This window comes from Aulostomus chinensis, chromosome 9, assembly GCF_037954235.1.
Source record: "Aulostomus chinensis isolate RoL2024-O1b breed Wild chromosome 9, RoL_Achi_v1.0, whole genome shotgun sequence".
In the NCBI taxonomy this organism is placed as follows: Eukaryota; Metazoa; Chordata; class Actinopteri; order Syngnathiformes; family Aulostomidae; genus Aulostomus; species Aulostomus chinensis.
This window is the reverse complement of record NC_141328.1, coordinates 25,199,386-25,212,901: the sequence shown is the minus strand read 5'-3', so window position 1 is coordinate 25,212,901 and position 13,516 is coordinate 25,199,386.

Sequence of the window (13,516 nt, the reverse complement as noted above, 5' to 3'; positions counted from 1 at the left end):
TTCTTTTTTTTTTTTAAATAAAAAAAAAAAAGAAAAAAAAAACATGGGTAAAGGCATCACCATCTGTCAGCCAGCTGGCATCCTGTATATAATCTACCAGAAAAAAAAAATAAACATGAAAATTATATTACACAAAAACCAGACGGAAACGACCTCCAAATCCTGCATAGGCTGCTGCCGAAACGACAGATCGTTTTACTGTTTTAATTAACAGAGTGAAAGGGATGGTATAAAAAAAAGTGGTGGGGAAATAAACAGAGATGTATTTCCTTTGCTGGAAAAATGTAATATGGAAGCTGCCTGCTCACTGCAGCATAGTGGATAAATAGAGCAACATTTTAGACTTTGTAAAATATATTGCACTTTTGGACTAAAAGCCATTTCCCGTTATTCAATTTGGCTAGATACATGAGACATTTTATATGAAAAGTATACAATAAAGCAATTTTTAAAGTCTACTTGAATTTGTTGTCCTCAGCACTACCATTCATTTTAGTCGAGTTGCTTATTTCCACTTGTATACAGTGCTGTCCATCTTCATTGTGCTATATTTATGTTTATCTTCTGTTTCTGCATGTCTTATGCAAAGGCTGAGCTTTTCACTCAGTGAAATAAAACCCTACTGAACGACTTTAGGTCTGCTCTCAGTCTCAGTGTCTTAATGAGCCGCTAAGAAGAGTAAAACCTCCTTTAACAGATGCATCTACCTTTTGTCATATAGAACATTAGAAGTGCCAATCGTGTGTGTGTGTGTGTGTGTGTGTGTGTGTGTGTTGCATGCGCAGGCCAACGCTGACGTGCAGTCGGTTGATGTGCCAGGAACAGGTTGAGTGTGAGCAGTGTGAGGAGGCAACAGTCTGGCTACATACGACAGGTGTGCACTGCATATGTGGTCACATGATGCCTATAAGGCAGATTAGGGCCCAAACAGATGAAGCGCTGCTTAATGGCAGCTTTTATTAAGTTCACAAAGCGTGGAGGGAGGGGGGCGAACAGAGGAAAAGCAGGTGGCTGGGCCTGTGCTCTTTTAGATGAAGACAGATATTGTACAGTGGAGTCTGAAGAAGGAAGCCACTGTGGAAGGATTTATGGAGATTTGCCCATCCTGGACTCACTGCCTGCCTGCTCCCCAATCAGAGAGAAACGTGCCAGCGATGAAGGCGGAACGTCACGATATTCTAATTAACTCTAATTATGCCAAAGAGGATGTTCACTGCTGCAACGAAGAGTCAAAAGATTCACAGGAATAACCAAGAAAACATTAGAACACATTCAACCATGTGGATGAGGGAACATTTTTTTACCACTAAAAACAGTTCAGATGATGCGCTTTCTTTTCAGTTTCATTTAAAATAAAATAAAAAAAAAAGGAAAGTGAGAAATACCGGCTGCTGTAGAGGCCCTGCATCCTGGGGTTTAAAGAAACACGCTGAACAAAGTTCCATTCCAGGGGCAACGTGAGAGCAGCAGGAAAAGGTGACAATACGTGTAATTACGTCTGTCAACGTGGCTTCATTCAGAGCATGACTGAGCACACAGGTGTCGTGTTTACAGAAAAGTTGAGTCACATTGGCACTGACGGACCCAGGCAGCTTAAACTGGATGTACTTTACGCTGTCAGAAGTGCCAACATGCAGGAGTGCCTCAGTCAGGGCCTGAGAGGGACAAACTCCAGGAAAACATGATGTCAGCAACACTATTACATTTTATCTTCACCCTCCTGCTTCTAAAACCACACACCAGCTGAGATATGTCGGATTTTTGTTTTTTTCAGTAGAAGACGTGTGAGGTACGAAACAATGTCACGACTGGTATTTCTTTACGTACTGTTGATATTTTCAGTACACTTTAGTGTTTTAGCGGCACATTCTAAGCCAGCGATGCTGCGAAATGCATGTTACGTCATCGCTCAGTGGGCGACACCAACTAAGGTTTCATTGAAAAAAAAAATCATAAAAAGGAGAATCGTCTTCTCGTGGTAGAACGGGACTGAAGCGACAGCCGTCTGCTGCGTGTCAACCAAACCCTTCTCTGTCCCTCCACAGTAAGTTTGAGAAGTTCAAAATAAACATTTCGGTGGTTTTGTTTGAAGCACAGCCTGCATTATGTTCCGTTGATGACCTCACAATGTTTCTATGCCGTTATTTTTCAGAAGTTTAAATGCTAATTAGCCAACTAGCACGTTTCCCAGGTGAAGATCAAGAACTGTGGTTCTGGCGGCCCGGGCCTGACACACGGGTGACCCTCCAGGAACGTCCTCCGAAGGGTCTTTAACATTCAGGTGACGTTCCCGGATGTTGTGTTTTTGTTTTTTTAGTAACCTTAAGACAACCTTTAAGCCTGGAGCGCTTACAGGATGTCGAAATCATTTAAACAACAAACTTCAGATGATTATGAATTTAACTCCAAGACTGCTCACACCAGACGATTCAGTCAAGATGCAGGATCATGCACTTGCTGTTGGATTCCAGGGACTTGATCCCAGAAACATCACTTGATCCAACTTGATCAGACCTCAGATGGAAACAAACATGGAGGCGGGCCATCACGGCCAGCTGCCTCCACTTGGGCGTTGTTGATTTGCATTGCAAAACAAACAAAAACTATAGATGAAGTCACAGCTGAGGAGATGATATGTGGATTACATGCTCTTCAGCGGAAAGCCATTTGTTCATAAAGTTTTATTATATGAGACGGAGCCAGTGACGCCACGCGTCCCGCTCGGCTCGCTCTCATTGGCTGGTTAAGGTTTCCGTTCACGCTACAGGACTAAATTTAATTACTCAGAACTCCAAATTGAGAACATTTGGATTAAGCCTGCAAGATGTGTTACCACCAGGTACTTTTTCCTGTATGCAGAGAAGTTTGGACCCGTCCTGACGGAAGGTTCCACACGGGAAGGACCATCATGGACCTGAAGGATTTGAGCTCTAAATGACCTGAGAACATCACTAACACCTCTGTGCTGTAGCTGAGAAAAAAAACAATCCTTTCATGTTATGAATCAACTAAATAATCTATTGAAAATTCAAATGTCAGCCTCAGTTTTCCTGTAAATACTGGTGGCGCCGATCGGACTTCATCACCTGAGCATCACGCACTGCTACAAATCGTGATGAGGCGCTGATCACGGGAACTTCGGGAGGGTTTTTTGTGCCGCTGACGGAGCCTGAAGTCACTGCTAGTTTGGGAATGGCTGACAGAACTCGTTGAGGAGTGTTTTACATATCATATCTTTTATCATCAGAGCAGATCAGTCCAGCTGTGATCTTGACAGGCCACACAGGCACATATACATTATCATGTGTATGAACGTGGCTACGCCTCCCGGTTTACTGCTTCACCGGCCCATTTGCTGCTAACGTTTTGGGATGAGATGTTTCCCCGGTGTCTGTCAGCGCTCAGCCTCAGATAGACCTCTCTTAAATCCACTGCCCTTTGCAATAGATGCTCATTTATCTATTTTTGCATGTGTATAGGCTTATTTTGGAAAAGCCTCAGTCACACGGCGTAAAAAAAAAGAAAAAAAAAGGGGGGGCTGTGTGAAGAAAAGCCGCTTCGCCATTGGTAGCAGCTGTTGCTGCTGAGACTCCTCTGAGGAAATGGAGAATTGGACACACACTCATCCAATTTACCATTAACAAGACCTTATTGGATGCAGGGCCATAGGAACATGCGGCTTTGCCTTATGTGGCTGTGTTTATATACGCTGCTGTTCTTCTTGGATGTGTGTGGCTGGGGTCTGCGGCAGACTTGGCATCTGTCGTTGGGGATCAAAGTGTGATGTACACAGTAATCTCACATTTGTTGACAGACATTTAGCTTTAGGTGAGTTTCCTCGCCGTATTGTTGGTTAAAATAAATACAAATTAAAAAACAAAAACAAAACAACAACAACCACCGAAGCTTTCACTGAAATGAGTTTGTTTAAAAAATGTCAGAAATGCCACATGTAAGAATAAGAGGAGAGGGAAAAGAATATGAAAATAAAAACCCAAGAATTTCCACAGCTGAGGAAGAAACCTTCCGTAGGAAAGACCCAGCTGTCACGTGACCGGCAGCGAAACAGAAGCTACAAAAAAAGAAAAAAAAATCTACAAAACGGAGAGATTTCCATCGGTTTTATGTTTTCCAGATTTAAATCAAACCACATGAAGAACTTAAGCTTTTCAACACGGCGACCGCAGATCAGATGACTATCGACTTCATCCATGATTTCATGCATTGACGAACGTGTAATTATCTTTAAAGATCCTCGGCTGCTGAACACATCTGAATACACTCAGCCAGTTTTGGGGGGGGGGGGGGGGTTTCGGCTATGCTGTTGTGCAACACCTTTTCATTCTGGAGGGGGTCACATTTTTTTTTTCCTTCATCCTTTTTTTTCCTTCCCACAAACGCACCACACATTCCTCAGAGAGTGGTATATCTCAACATCTCTTGTTCAACAGTTATAAAGATAACAAAACATTTTTCTCACAGTTTTGCTGGAACATTCGGTGAGTAAAAACAAACAAATGTGTTGTTATTAACGTCAAAAACTCGAAAAACTGGATTCACGTCTGGATTGTTCACATAGAAACGAGCTGCTAGTCTGGAAACTGATGATCAGATTAGATGAGTAATGAAGCACATAATCTCTTTATTTTACTTTTTTTTGGCATCGTCTCAGCAGACGGCAGCTGCAGCAGCGCCAATGAAACTAATATGAATCCATTTGACTTCATCATATTGGTGTTAGACAAGGCTACGGCATTCTTGAGTGACACTTAAGATTATGAGTTTGACCTTTGGATTAGATTTCCTGGAGATTCAATTGGGCTTTTTTAACGTGCTTATGTGGACGTTCCCTTAAATGCTGCCGAATTCTTTGATTGCAAGTTGCCGGCGAAATGATTTCTGAGTTATGAACAAACAAAGCTCCTGTTTTACTTTCAGCTTTGTTCAAAATGAGAAGGGGTGGGGTGGTGGTGGTGGTGGTGGGGGGGGGGGTGTACTGTTACACGAGGAGATGCTATTTGGTAAACACACAGTTGTCATCTTACAAACATAAACAGAATCCAATGGAAAGATTAGTGTTGAGGCCTTTTAACAGCTTGTGAAAAACGAGCCTCCTGTCAACCCTGTTACATAAATGTTTACCGGGAAACACCAAACACTGTGTTCTATTTGTTGTATTCTGCTTCCAGTTTGCCCATTGCCACACAGGACTCATCCCTGGAGTTGATCGCCTCTTTGCCAGCGAAGCAACCAACTAGTAGCAGACAGCAACCAGAAACTAGAGCAGAAAACGCTCCATCCAGGCTGGCGTGCGGCCACGCGTCCATTACCCTTCCAGTAGTTTGCTTCAGAATTGGACCAAAGGTCTCCGCAGTGTTTCACGGCTTTTTAAGTCTTATCCAAAAGGAGAGCGCTTGGAGCTACACATCTCATGGTGCTGCTGCTCTCTCACTAGCTCACAGTAATATTCCACTTCAACTGCCACAAGCGCAGCGCGGCTAACTGGCATATGAGGCCTGCTGCTGCTGCTGCTACCGCTGCTGCTTTCTTGGCAAACGGGGAACTTCTTAAGTGCTAAGCTGTAAATTTGCTTAATTTGACATGAGTCTAGGGGAATGGGATCATTTTCTTTCAGGAAAAAGCCTGGCATATTGGCTTACAATACGCTGGAATAGTCCAACATGGTGTTTCTGCTCCACGATGATGGCTGAAACACAACGGACAGCGTCTGACGGAACTGTTAAAGCGCTTGACTCTGGCACCAGCATTGGGTGACTCATTCTAATGTTAATACTGTGAAAGCCTTTCAACTGTAATTCCTGTGGATAAAAATGATGATTTCCTTCTGAAGCAGCTTAAAGTGATGTGTGTGTGTGTGTGTGTGTGTGTGTGTGCGTGTGTGTGTGTTTCTGTACATACAAAGACTTTAGTGTTCCAGATTTGTAGTAGTTTGTTTCTGGAAATGGAGTTTGGAAGCACAAGTTGTATTTAAATAAGGGAAATAATTCAAAGTTCAGGTCTCAAGATGCAGGGTTGGATTCTGACTGCTGGCAGAGCGCCATCACCGGTGAAATTAAATTTAAAAAGGGTGGGGGGGGGGGGGGTTGTTACGCTGATGTGAGCAAACAGACTGAAACAAAAAACCCATTTTGATTAAAAAAAAAAAAAGGTGCAGAATGCGGTAGGTGTCCTAGCAGTGTCAGACCTTTCACTACTGGCAACTATTTTAAATTCTCATTGGAAAGCTACACACCAAACTCAGCAATCACAAACATACACAAATACTCGGGGGGGGGGGGTGTATGGAAGAGCTGGGATATGTAAACTTAAATTGTACTTGGAATATAAGAAGTAGAGAGAAAGGGTCAGGAATCCATGTCTTGACTTCATCTGACACCATTTTGAGAAAATCTGCAGGGTTTTTTTATGTCAGGTTTGAGTTAAACTTTTTTTTCGACTTGGTTTGTCATTATTTTTGGCATAAAGCAGGTATTCATTCATTCATCATTCATCCCATGAATGGGACTTATTTCCCAAATGTGGTGTCAGTGCTTCATGGGGGGGGGGGGGGGTGGACCTGAACCATTTGAGCAGGAATGTGACAACTGTGGCTTTTAACCGTGAGTCTGTTCTGAAGGCAACAGAGGTGCAAGAACTGAAAATAAACTAGTAGAGTCGTTGGCAAAACTGAAGTCAACCATCGCTTTTGTTTGTGCCGAATGACATTAGAAAGGTAGGGACACTAACACACACACACACACACACACACACACACACACACACACACACACACAACATCACAGGAGTCTTTAAACAGAGCAGTTTCAGTGCTGCAGCTGTGACCTTAATAAAACAGAGCTGGGCAACAGGTGGCCATGATGTGTGCGCTAACCTTCCACATTATGGTTGTTGATAACAGCGCCCGCGCAGCCTGCTCAGTTAAAACTCGGTAATTTAATATGGAATACATCAGCAATGTGATATTTGTAGCATGGAAGAAGCAAAGGTTGAGAAGATTCTGCTGATGCTAATTTTAGCAAAAGTCCATCATTCACTACGGGTTTCTGTTACCAGAAGAATTCTGTGAGTACCACAGACCCTCCTAAACAAGACATTGGGTGTCCACTCAGGGATTTGGGGATTTTTTACCCCCCTCACTTGCTCTCCTCCTAGCTAAGGGCATGAAAATGTGGATTGTATTTCGCTTGACAATCCATGCCAATTTTGGAGGACAAGGTCGCTGAATGTACAGCCTCCCCCCTTTTTCACAGACCATCCAACTTTATCCATCAATTCTTGCACGTGGTATCTGTTGGCCAGGATGAGAGCTGCAAAAACAAGTGACTCAACAGCTATGTTTAGAGCGCTAAAGACCTGCAGTGAATTTGTTGGGGGAAAAACAAAAGTTTAATTAGCATTGTAGCTTCTGGATTTTAGAGAATGTGAACCCATCGTATAAATAAAACACACTCTGTTGGCGCGGCCTCGCGAGCCTCTGACCTTCAGGGAACGTTGGATTGATATGATTATTTTAACACAAGGTTCGACGAAAAAAGTTCAAAGATTTTCACTGAAATCCTCTGATTGGTCTGGAAAGTATCAGGTATTTCTCAAGTATTCAAGTAGCTGATCAGGATCAAATTATAGAACCTGGGTCCTGGTGACTGTTCTCGACCTCTGGTAGGATACGGACAGCAGTGAATCCACGTGAAAAAGTTTGGGGAAAAAAGCCTCCAGAATTCACTTTGATCACCTTCACCGATTGGCGATCTGGTTTACCAGTTTTTCCAACTTCAAGAATGGATTTTGAGGACACTATGATCACATTCTGTATGAATGCAACCTTTTTTTCTGAGTGTACCTCATTCATCCTGGTCGCTCCGTGACACAAGAACCTAGCAACATTTGTCATATTGGCAATAAAGACAACTGAATACGAGAGATGTAGTCAGGACGCATGAAGCCGATTCTTCGTTGTTTTATTTTTTAGGCTGCTTCATTACTCAGAAATACACATTTGCAGTATTAATAAGCTGGAAATAGTTTGGACAAATATTGGTTATTAAATTTCCATGATTCATGTTTTTGTCTTTAGAAAAAAGAAAGTTGCACAGCCGTGCTGAGCTTCAGCGCTCGACTCTCTGTGCCCCAATTATCTGACCCCCCTTCCCCCTGCTCACTAGCATGCTTCAGGTGTTCCAGTCAGGTCCTGTGATTAGTCTAATTTGCTCAAACGCTGGCGAGCGGCGCACCTGTTGCCCCTGTGCTGCCTGCAGCCGCCGACTCTCAGCGGGCTGACAGGCCTTCCCTCGGATAATCCAATCTCCTCGCGACAGCATCATGGCTCTCCACCAGCGCTGGACAAGGCCAATTGTTTTTGCTTCTGCTCGTCTCCTCTCTCATGCTCTCATGGTCACCTCGCTCCTGAAAGCTCATTATTGGACCATTCATAAATACAGCCAACCACCTCCCTGTTTATTACAGCCTTCTGCTGCTGCTGCTGTTCTGTCTCACTGCTCCTCACCTTCCTTTACCTGCCAATAAGCTGAGTAAAACTTTCCATCAGGATCAAAAGAGCCTCCACATCCTCCAGTGCAGCCCAGCAGTATTCATGTCCTCCATTTGGATTTGAAACAACGCCAGGAGAAAATCAAGTGACACCGGCCACACAAAGGGTGGGGTGATCTCACTTGATTGTTGAGTTTATATAGTGCGTGATGACAAAGTGCTTTATGACTTGTGTTAGCTGGGCCCAGTCACTGAAGCCTAATACAGGCGAAGCCCCTTGGTGACCTTGGCTTGTCAAATGTTCTCATTTTCACCAGGAAGGAGCCAGTGTTCAGCGGCTGCTCCAAGCTGCTAAGCTGCTTTTAGAGAGACAGTCACGGAGAGCTTTCCCGAGGTGACCTCTGCCTTCTTACTTTCACTGCTCAAACACTTTTGAGGAAAGTCATCAGTCTTAGGAAGGCATAGACCTGCCAAACCATTAAATTCTACTTAGACTATGACCCACATTTTCAACACAACCAACGGCTCATTTATCCTCAACATCAGATATGAATATGCTTCGGGCCTTCTGTCTGGACAGCGCAATCATTTTGGTCGCGCTTTTTTATGGCGGGGGGAAATCTTAGCCGAACCACCGGAAATCACGGGAGCAGTGTCGGGCAGCGAGACACGAAGAAAACACTGGGGGGGAAAAAATGGTGGGACTTTTTCATCAATCAAAAATAATTCTCTGTCCAGTTACCTCTCAGACAGCTTTTTTTGCCTCTTTCTCAACAGATAAATTATCAAGACCTCCACCATCGTTGCCATGCCCTCTTGTGGCCGTTTTGCGTAACATCTACGTCCATGCAAGGGAGCCATGGGGGTATGAGAGTGGCGGGTCTGCAGAAACTTACCACGAAAGAAGAAAGCTAAACTGTAGGGCTGCGATGACGAGAACATCTTGGAAGAAGGTTAGCGGTACAGATGGCGATAACATCAGTCCAAAGTAAGATTCCTGAGGAGTAAAAGGATGTTTCCAGCAGTAAAGCGACTGGTGGTGATTCTACACATCAAGTGTTACATCAGATTGTTCCCAGCTGAGCGCCACCTGCATCTTATCTCACAGGGAAGAGGAAGGAGAAACATTTCAGCCTAGAGCCACCTTTTCCTGCATTGTGCGTGACCTTTCCTATGCAAATTTTTATAGGACACTTCCCCTTATAGAGCACTGCTGGACCTTGATGATTCAAAATTGGATCTATATTTCTGGGATGTGCACGACAGAGAATTTGTAGGATTAAAAAAAAAGAAAAAAAGAACACCTGAGGACTAAAGTGTTAGATTTAACCAGATGGTGTGTGTACACTATTGGTGCAAATGCAGCCGTTGCAGCCTTCAGACCGGCTGCTATGAGCTAACAACCCTTGCATTGATCGAAGGAGATACTCAGCCCTCTAACCTGCTGAGTGCTCAGTTCCAGTGAACAATGGAGTTCAGAGCACGTCAATACACTATCCTATTGAGTGCTCTCCGTTTAGCAGCAAGATTGATGAGGTTAAGGCTCCCAACCGGGGAGCCAAATGGTGTCAAAACCAAGGTGTTGCTTAGAACAAACAATCCCTCACTGCACCTGTAAACTGAGAGGTGACGGTAACTGGTGAAAACACATGAACCCTTCCCAAGATGTAGTATTTCTGTAAGGACACGCAAACACCAGTGAATGTTTAAAATGAGGGTATGATAGACGCTTTCTGGACAAGAATGCACTTCATATCCCGTAAGACACTAAATGATGTACAAGTGGATTTATCACAGCGGGTCCCTATAAATCTAAGGTTGGCTTGAACTCCAAGGAGAGGTTAATGGATTACAAAGGGATGCGCAATCGAACCTCAGAGAAGTTTATACTTCTCATCAATATGTGAAAGACGATTGATCATTCAGACCGTGACAAATTAAATTTGTCCACTTGATAGTGCAGAGTAATATTCAGAATTTACTATATCAGGGGGGAAAAAATGGTCAAGACCGGGCATCATCAGCTGTCCAACATCTGTGGGGGTAGACGAGGAGATTCTGCAGACAACCTCAGTTCCCAAAATGTGTCAAGATTGTAAATAGACGTGAATTAGAGGAGGGCGCATTCACATCAGGAGGGATTTTGATACAGATCTATACTCATTATCATATATCTCCCAGAGTATAACAGTCAGTTCAACAACACTGTTAAGAATATCATGCTGTGTGATTCCAAGCTGATTCTACCGAACGGTGTACAGATACATCTACTGTAAATTATGGAGTGATGAATCCAAGTGGGGGCGGCGGGGCTCAGAGGTGGAGTGGTCGTCTAGCAACCAAAGGGTCGCTTGTTCGAGCCTCACTTCACCCGGTGACCATGTCGAAGTATTCTAAAGCAAGACGCTGAACCCCCAATCACTCTTGATGGCTCTGCGACAGACTAGCGACCTGTCCTGGGTGAAATCGGGCTCTTGCCCAAGGGGTAGGCTCCAGCCACCCCATCCGCCGCAACCCTTAACAGGTAAGCGGAATAGAAAATGGGTGGATGAATCCAAATGTTATGTAAGGAAATTTAAATCAGTATTGATTGAGGCCCTTTTTTATTTTGGTCTCTACCCCCTTCAGAGGAAATCTCTCTCTCTTACCCGCTAATGCTACGCTACTGGTCGTACGGTGAGCGTTCAGAGCAGTTTTCTAAAGAACCTGCTGCTCGATGTGACTAACAACAATATGAAAGTGATGAGCGAATACAGTAAAACGGTGCTGGACAGCTAAATATTTAACTGAATTAAAGCTCCACATTTTTTTGGCAGGAGATGAGGAGTTGCTTTTAATTGGTGATACAGTGTAATTAAAAAAAAAAGTCATATATTAGAGCTTCAAATTAGATACAGTACACGCTGCAGGATCTTCATCATGTCTAGTCATGATTGTGCATGTTTTTGTAGCTGCTAACATGAGAGCTGTGTGCGGTGAAAAGCAGGCTCACCCACTCACCTTTCAGGTGTGTTGAGAGGAGAGCAGCAAGGTCATGAAAGCTAAAAGGTTTGGATGTAGTGTCAAGAGCTAATGCTTGCTCTGCGGAACCAGAAAGACCGAAGGCTGGCCTTTGTCACGCGGTCGCCGCGTTAAAACAACTCACGGCCAAGGCAAAGAACGTGTCGGCACCTCTCAACAACCAAACACAGAAACTTCGATGGAACCCAGCGAGAAGAAGCAGAAGACAGAGGATGGAGCTTGTGCCGAAATTGTTTCAATCATAAAATTTGTATATTTTACAAACATTAAATGATTGAAACTTTCGATCAAAAAATGTCTATAAAATGTTTACATTTTTGAACGTTCTGTGAAATTCTAATTGTGAAATCCTAATAAAAGCTCATACAAATACATTTCCTTTTTGTTAGGTATTTTTTATTGAATTTTCAAGATTTTTTTTTTTTTAAGTATATAGACAAACAGCTGTCTTTATCAAACACGTTAAGTTTTAAAAAGTCCTCCATCTTTGAGGGGAGGAAGTATAGCAGTCTTGTTTTTCACAATGAGTAATCAAAATTTGCTGAGCCGTCACGACCACATCGCTTGACTCTGGCGTACGCCGGCCAAAATCAGAGGAGCAGGAGTTGATGACAGTACGACTCTAGGCGTCCTCACGAATTGGGGGCTCACTTTTAACAGTGGTGTTCTGTATGTAACCCGTGACTTTTACATGTTCAAACAGTGTTCGGGTTTCAAAGAAAACTGACGAAAGATAAAATATGAAATGACAGCCACCAAAAAACCGTCACAGCCCCCCTGCTGTTTTCTACATTACTAACCGTTCACCCCGATTTCCTACGCTCGTGTTCGTGATGTGACGCACCAGGAAGGGGGAGAAGTGATCAATGGCTTTTATTGGGGGAGCAAGTGGTGAAATCTGTCTGGGTAGTGGACACAATGAGTGTTCATGACAGAAGTCAAGGAGCTCTCAGATAGCGTTGAGGCTATGTTTCCACCTCCCTGGCAAAAAAAAAAAGAAAAAAAAAAAGGAAATTTTCGCATAACTCTGCTGCCAGTCAGCTCCTAAAACTAACTTCCTGTGCTGAGGTAATGGACCAACAACACAAGTTTGTTCTTCCATGTACCTTTTATCGGTCCGTCACATGCACACCAACACTGACTCCCCCTTTCCACATGTCATACCTCATTAGACGTGTGTGCGCCATGTCACGGTAATAAGCTTCAGTAGAAGTGGGTGGTGATGTGCCTCAGTACATCCTCAGAGCGAGGAGGAGGTCTCACGGTCCCGGTACGTTGTTTCACGGCAACTGACATTTCTGAAGAAAGCGAGAATGGTAATTTCTTGTTGAAATTGAACATAAATTCCTCACTGTAGCAGTAAAGCTGTCGGAGGAAATGACGAGGAGAGGGCAAAGGGTTGCTAGGGTTGAGCGAGGAGGCGGTGGTGGGCGTTATGTCACCCACCTAGAGCGAGAGGTGCAGCGGGACCCAAAACAAAACAACAGGCGTTTGTTTGGGGGGGGTTTTTTGGCCAAAAATTAAATATCTGCATCATACTGACATGTATCCATGCGCTAGGTGCAACATGCGTAACTGAAATTCAGAGTTTTCTCTGCGTAGAGAAATGAAATAATCTTTTAAGGAAAAAAAGAGACGAAAATTGAGTCAAAATTATCATCATCAATGCATCCAAACATTATTAAAAAAAATTTTTAAAAAAGCTTTACGCATTTCAACAGTCAACCACTCATTTACAGAGGGAACAGTGAAAATGGCAGAAAGTCCCTGCAGTATCGTGGTTTCTGAAAACTGAATGAGTCATGATTTACACCCAGTATACACAGCACACAGTACTGTAGTACTCTTGTCTGTCAGTGGCTGTTTTAAAGTACAAGAAAGTTATTACCTTTGATATTTTACAAATTTGCATAAAAACATAAACACCCGCAGAACTATTTAACTCACTTCAGAGGAAAACTCTAGAATGATTTGCCTGCTATTGTCA